Source organism: Nyctereutes procyonoides, unplaced genomic scaffold (genome assembly GCF_905146905.1).
Source record: "Nyctereutes procyonoides isolate TBG_1078 unplaced genomic scaffold, NYPRO_anot_genome, whole genome shotgun sequence".
NCBI classification, from domain to species: Eukaryota; Metazoa; Chordata; class Mammalia; order Carnivora; family Canidae; genus Nyctereutes; species Nyctereutes procyonoides.
Window position 1 is genome coordinate 8571955 of NW_026575047.1, and position 7713 is coordinate 8579667.

General features: G+C 40.2%; 1 long non-coding RNA gene across 1 annotated transcript; it reads left to right on the forward strand.

Moving 5' to 3' along the window:
- The first annotated feature begins 2363 nt into the window (after positions 1-2363).
- LOC129510628 (uncharacterized) lies at positions 2364-5957 on the forward strand. The gene is made up of 3 exons (XR_008664619.1): positions 2364-2590; positions 3441-3614; positions 5788-5957. It is a non-coding gene; the product is annotated as an uncharacterized LOC129510628 (long non-coding RNA).
- Positions 5958-7713: the final 1756 nt, after the last annotated feature.

A 7713-nucleotide genomic window follows, 5' to 3' on the forward strand; every position in this document is an offset into this window, starting at 1 on the left:
GGGTAACAAATAACATCCCCAGGATGAGAAAATGTAAACCAAAGTGACAATTCAGTGACTGTCATGTTGTTTGTCCTCTTTGTGTGTTTTTTGAAACTTGGGCTTTTTAGGGGCATGTTCTCTGCTCTGAAATCTCATTGCATTTCCAGAGAATATTAGGATATTTGGGTACCTGAGCTGCATTGAACAAGGTCTATCAGGAACTAGCCACAAGGTTTGGGTTAAAATCCTTTCCTCATGGTTCCATGTGGTCTGGACCTTGAAACAGCCACTGCCACAGCGTCAAGATCCACTGACATGTTCGTTCTGCAGCAAGCAGCAACAGTCCCTGAGCCTTCCCATCGTCCTTGAAGAGCATATAGCACTAACAGTCTGGCAAACGTTTCCAAGCTAATTGTTTAACAGAAATTCTGCAAGATAGCAGTGACTATTCACCAGGTGTTTAAAACTGGTAGAAATCTAACTGCATGGCAACCATTTCGATAAATGCTGTTATTAAGTTTTATTTGTACTTCCCTCTTTATTTCTCAGGAGGACAGTTTGATTTCTTTTCAGGGATATTTTCATTCAAGAAAATCGGATTTAGATTTACTTTTTGTATATGCCTGGTGTTGTACTGATCCGCAATAAAATCTCAGGCCCTTGAGTGTCGATTGTGCATAGAAGCAGTTTTTAATAGAATGAATTCCTAGGAAAAAGTCAAACAGTGTTCTTTTCCCTTCCTTTTTGAGGCATTTTATATTTCTACTTTTCTTTTCTCCTTTTCTTTCTTTTTCTTTTCTGCTTTTCACCTCTCTTCCTCTCCTCTCATCCTTTTTCCTTCCTTCCTTCCTTCCTTCCTTCCTTCCTTCCTTCCTTCCTTCCTTCCTTCCTTCTTTCCTTCCTTCCATTATTTTGTTCTTTCATCCAAGACTAATATAGGATGAACTCCAGGCTCCTTGAGGGTGATCATGTCAAATTAAATCTGACCTTTCCTAATAGGTCATTCTGGTCACTTGGAAATGAAGAAGGGTAGACCTCTCCAGGGCCTGCATTTGTTTAGTACCATCAGCATCATGCTCCCCAGCTTTCTTTCAAATATATTTTCCATTGTAATAGAGTGGTGTGGATTTGGAAGACTCAGGGATGGCCTCACTTTCTGACTCTTGCCTTGGTCAATATGTCAATAAACAGCAGGAGAGCCCGCACTGTGGAACTTAACCTCTGGTCTTTGCACACACTCACTCTTCAGCTGAGTCCCTGATCTCATGGAAGTCAGCTTTCACATGTACCTCTTGTTAAGCTTGTGGCTGTGTTTTAAAATAATGAGACCAGTTCGAATGGGGTGCTCTGGGGGAGGGAGCAGGTTTCTTTGGTGTGGTGCTCCATAACTTGGTCTTGGGATCTGTCATCCTTACAAAGATCTACTTTCAGGATTTCAACACAGCTTGGCCTACCTGAGTGTCTCCTATTTTTTTTTTTAAGATCGTTTATTCAAGACAGACACACAGGGAGAAGCAAAGACATAGACAGAGGGAGAAGCAGGCCTCTGTGGGGAGCCCTTTCAGGACTCAATCCCAGGATCCTGGGATCACGCCCTGAGCTGAAGGTTGATGCTCAACCACTGAGCCAACCAGGGGCCCTGAGTGTCTCCTCTGGTGGGGGAAAGTTTTCTTTATCCCATGGGTATCCTTAAATGTGGTTCATGGGTTTTTCTGGAGGATCTGCTGGCTGAATCATGCCATATATGTGTCTCCCTATTAAAGGAATCCCTTTAGGGATGACTTCTTTTACACAATTTTATGTCCAGATGAACTTGGAAGAGGGATTTGAGACAGTTGTGTTCATTTTTCATGTAAAGAATAAATAACATTTCCTTATAATGATCAGTAGTGAAAACATGTCCTAAACCAGAATACATTACTCTCACAGAGCTCCAAAGAGATGTTGACACTCTATATGTGGGGGGTTGTAAGCCTAGAGTTTGTCAGTTTTCTTGAATGCAAACTTATTACTCTGAATTTAAGGTGCATGTGTAGAAGTTCAAGGGAATGATTGTTGTAACTGTGACATGGTAAACATAAAATACATTTACAGCATTTAGTGTAGTAACCACCTAATGAATGCTGATTACTATTTTTTGCTATTGATCTCTTGAAAGATAGAATATTTGGAGAAATGCAGTTGAATTCATTGCTGTTAACTGTTTGACTTTTATACACTAAGAAGATACATTTGGATAAATCATTGAATCGTAGAGTCTTAGATGTTAAGTGGCTTGACTAAAGCCAACGTGGTGGTTTCAGAAATCATGTAAATCATTGACTTTCCTCCCATCAGGAGATAGAGCCTAATTCTCTTTTTCTTGAATATGGACAGGCCTTTGTGGCTTGCTTCTTCTGAACAGAATGCAGCAGAAGCGAAGCTACGTGACTTTCCAGACTGGGTCATAAAAGGCAACACAACGCATCTGGCTCTCTCTCTATATCTTGCTGTGCTCTCTCTTGGAATCCAGCTGCCATGCCACGAGGAAGGGCAGGTTGCAAGTCAGGATTTGGCCAACATGTGTGCTGTGCTGAAGTCCCAGCTGATTGCCAGCATCAGAAGCCAGGTTTGTAAGGAAGACTTTAAGATGACTCCAGCCCCAGGCACCATCTGACTGCAATTGCTCTGCACCTGCAATCTGAATAGGACCCACCTCCTGAGTCCCGAAACTTCCAAAGAGGAAATACTGAGAATTGATTAATGTTGAATATGCCACAAAGTTTGGTGTGGTTTTTATATAGCCTGTAGATAACCAGAGCACACAACAGAGGCCCCAGAATTAGAATTCAGTTTTTTTTGAATTTTTTTTTTGACTTTTTTTTTTTGACTTTTTGTCTATCACTTTTATTATTTCATTAAAATAATCTGTTGGCTTTCATTTGGTTTAGATAAGAATTTACAAAATGCTTGTATTTTAGGTACACTGAGAGTCTTAGATGATTTTTAGAAATGAAGTAGCTGGGAGGGTATCAGAGATCATTTGTTTGAATCTCCTAATGATGTGGAAGTGTAAATTAGGCCTCAGAGAGTTCATTATTTAGGACCATTGCAAATGGTGAGATGCAATGCTTATTTAAAACTGGTTAAGTGTCTAAATGCTGCATTGTAGAGGGCAGTGATAACAGTCATAAGCAATGGCGCTCGACCGAGTTGTCCCCACACACAATTGACCAACGGTGCGTGGTTAGTTATTATCAGGTTCACTTGATCAAATAATTTGGGCTTCTGCTTGATATTGGAAGGCCCGAATTATGCCCTAGGAGTACATTTATTTTCTAGCATCCACTTCATTTTGTGTTTTGTCGACAGAACCAAAATGCTCACTTAAATGCATCCAGAGTCGCGCACACATATGGTTATCCATTTGTAGACTTTTACATTATAGTTTGAAAGCTTTTTTCCTTTTCTCTTGGCAGCTATTGGAAGAAATGGATTAGAAAATTGAAAAATCTAAAAGACAGAATCAAGGTGTGTGAAAAACAGGGTGTTCCCCAAAGAAGCCAGTCTTCTGGGGTTCGGCAAGGGAATGCGGATTGCCACCATCAACCACAGAGTGGCCTCTGAGAATCCTGGGGGAAGATTGTAAGAAGGTGATTGGGAATTTCTATTTTTGTTTCTGCCCACTATGCATATATCTGCCTGAGGGATAGAAAGTTAATCTCAAGTTACCCAGATTTTTTTTTTTTTCTTTTTCTGCTGCTGCCAGTGCTTTTTAGTGGCTGCAGCTCTTCTAGTTCCCTGAGGCTGAGCGAAGGAGGAGGCCTTGGGAGGCCCAGGTGCCACCACCGACAGCACGTTTGATACATTAAACATAAAGCCCCCCTTTTTCCTCTGCCAAGTGCTCAGCAGTGCAATTTTATTGGTGCCTGGATGCCTCTTCCTTACATTTCTAAATCTTTTACACTTTCAAGTGTAACTTTAGTTGAATTGTTTTGGGCTTTTTAGTCTCTTTTGTTCTGATTTTGGTTGGGGTGTTGATGGATTGATTTGTGATTTCCACAGATTGTATGAATTTTCCCACCAGCTCTCAGGGAGGAGGAGTTTTCCCTGAGAAAGAGGAAACTCTAACTTCTGAATATGTCCGAGGCCTTAGTGTAGAGGAGGGCTTGAGTGTTTTTCTTCTTTATTTTCTTGGTCATTGGCTCAGAACATAGTAGACACATCTCTGATTATGAAGGGAGTAGAACTAGCTACCTTTTTTAATGGTCCTGCAGTTCATCTGAGAAAAAGCCACTCTGGTGTCAGGAGACCTACGTTCAATCTTACCTCCATCATTTATGAGACTAGAGTAAATAATTTAACTTCCTGAAACCTCAGGCTTCCCATGTGTAAAATGGGAATAATAGTGATCACTTTATCAATTACGGAGTTAGAATTTGGCAGCTATCAATCCAGCATTTGGGATTTTTTTTATTTTTTCTTTCGCTTTGCTTCTTTGTAACATAATCTAGGTCCAAATTTGAATTTAATGTACTGATATTCAAGTTGAGAAAGAGAAAATGGGATACTTCCATTGTTATTTTATATGTAAAATAAAGCTTCAAGTTTAAGAAATGTTCACTCTAATGAAAACTGAAATGTTACCTGTCTGAATCTCCTCTGGGTTAAAAGTTGTGTTTCAGAAGTCTCTAAGTTCTCTCCTCTCCTCTCCCCACCCAGGGAGAATTTCCTGGGAGATGCAATACTTTAACCCATTCAGGATAAATGAATTTCAGATAAACTTGAAACAAGTCCTCCTGACAGGGGTATCGCTTTCATAGCAAGAGATGAAAGCACATTACTAATGCTATGCTCATTTTTTCCAAAGCAATGACTCCTGCTGAGTTTTATTATTGAAAACATTATATTCCACGTCGGGAATGCAGCCAGAGTCCAGGGACTATAGGTTTAGTGCCCTAGGTATGAGGTGAACACATGATAGTTGTTAGGATCGGTGAAGAAGTGATAAATATTCCTGTTTTCCTTTTTTTTTTTTTAAACAAAAGATTGCAAAAAAAATAAAAAATAAAAAACAAAACAAAAGATTGCAAGCCTTTAAATCATCTAAGCAACCCAATTAAATTTATGGGTGAGAAATTAGAAGGCTTGATGTCTCGCATTATAGAAGGAAGGCTTAAGTTTCTTTTTCTAGGTTACATTGACGATCCGGGGAGGAAACACTGTTGTAGAAAATCCAAGAAACAGAACAATGGAGTTCTATAATGTGAAAATCTCCTGTTGTTAAGACTACACTAGAAAATCCTTAGGAAGGCAACTCATTGGAGGCTGACATCTGTGTCGGGAAATCCACTGCAGCCAGTTTTTCCTCTAATATTGGAGCAGATGGTGCTTGCTTTCGTTGGGCACCAGGGGAAGATGTTGGCTTGCATTTGGGGGCAGGTGTGTGAAAAGCAGCTTCCTGTTAGTTAGCCTTACATTCACACTCACTATGGTGAGGTGAGAGCTCATGTCGGGGAGACACATGGGAATCTCCCAAAGGGTAGCAGAGTCATGGCCCCATGTCACTCTCATTCCCAGGTGTAGGGGCAGGGAATTTTGTTTGGATTCAATTACATTCCTGCTGTAGTTCTTTCTCTCTCCCTCTGTCTCTCTGACTTTCCTTCTTTCTTTTCACCTGAGAGCATATATTTAAAGCATAATAAGTTAAATGTGAATATAATGGAACTCCCCTGAATATGCATTGAACGTCTGTCATTATTTTTAAATTCCTGTTTTCAGACTCAGCACTTATTAATGTTTCTAATTGACTTCTTTTATTCCCAGAGCTCAGAGTCACAGAAGCTGATAGAGGATGATGCAAGTTTGCTGAATCGCTGCCGTATAGTCTCAGTTCTCTGAGACGTCGATTCCTACTGGTGTCTGCTCAACTCCACAGGGAACCACGGAGCTTTCTTAGGCGGTTGGGGACTGTCTCTTTTGTTCAAAAATGTTCAGCTTTTTACCCTGTCATAGTGAATAATTTATTTAATAAAGTCAACTCCAGTCAGGCAAAAAAAAAATAATTTGTGTTTCATCAAAGCAGAGACAAACTTTCTATTCATTCTAGTAAAGATTTTTTGAAACAATGCCAACTAAAAGGACTTGTGGTTGTTTTTTTGTTTTTTTTTTGGTTCAGAAACTGGACATCTGATGCACAGAAGTTGAGGCTGTAAAATCTAAAGTTTTGAAGTAGTATGGAGCAGAAGAACTTGTAGCAGGACTTGAAAAGAACATAGGACTTGCACCAATTGAGTGTGACTCATGTGCCAGGCCTTGGGTGATGAGACTGATCCTTACTATAAAAGTTCTATCTAAGAACTTCTCATATATTAGCTCCTCCTCAAACTACCCCCCAAATCCTGTGACGTAAGACTATTATGTTTCTGTCCATTTTAAAGTTGTGGAAACAGACACAGAGAAGTTAAACAACTTGCCCCAGGCCACCGAGCTAGGAATTAAGAGAACTGGGATTCAAACCTACGCAGCCTGGCTTAGTGCCTACATGTTAAACTGCTGCCTCTCTGTTTCCCCTCTACTCTATCTCATTTAATCCTCCTAAGAACTCGGTAGTGCAGCCACCATTATCCACAATTCACATGTGAGGCCACAAAAATGAGCTCAAATTCACCTGCTTATAAGTTGAAGAATCAGGGTTTGGGTCTAGGTTTCTTCAAAAAAGCAGAAAAAAAATGTCCGAGTACTGTTTTAAAGAGGGATCTGAATTTAAGCTGTTGTTATAATAATGCCTCATACGAGCTCTGATACCTTATGTCAGACACCTATCCTTCTGGAAGCTTGGTTTCCTTATCCATAGAGTGGACCTGATAATATTGCCTGCTTGCCTCATGGATTTGTGGACAGGAGCGAGTGAAGCAGCAGAATAGGTGAAAGCTTCTGTCCTTGGCAGTGAATAAGGGAGCCTGTTTGGATCATTTCCCTCTTTCATTTTCTGAGAGACAATATAGCGAGCTGCAACCTGGAAGAGTTACTGTCCTTTCGTGAGCATGGAATTTACTTCCCAGGAGGGGCCTGGGCACTGAAGTACTTGGATCTGCTTCATCAATCTGTGTGGTGGTGGGTTTTCTAATTTTCCTGACCTTGCTTGGGAGCCCAGGCTCAGGTTGAACCTGAAGGAAGAAAGGGAGGTACTTAAAGTAAAAGCAGATATTTTTGCAAAAATGACAAAATATTTTAAGAAAGAAAGTTGTCTCTTAAAATAAGCTACTAGGGTGATTCCTCTTGATGAAGGTTTATTCCCAAGATACACATATAGCTTTATAATCTGGGATAGTAGAATACAGAAAGCTTAAAGATGTATTCATGACATCATATAAGGGCTGATATGATTTCAAAACTCATTAAAATTGACAAACATTATATAAGATCCTCAAGGTATGATTCTGGGAGACTTGGGTGGTAAATGAAGGCAAAAGTTGGACTATGATTATGAAGAATAGAATTTATGAGAGAGAATCCAGTACCCATGGAGGAAAGCTAAAATGGTAGGCTGGTTAGATGGGGAGGCAGGCTGGCTTCAGGCAATGGAAAAGGTCCATTAGATTGGAACTTAGCCTCATCTTTCCATAACTCCTGGGACCATGCTTTTACTGAATTCCTATTTCCATTATCTATTGCTGTGTAATTATTCTGGGAGTTGGCTGGGTTGTTTTCTGTTGGTTTTGCCTATGTGCTTTCACGGGGCTGTACTGA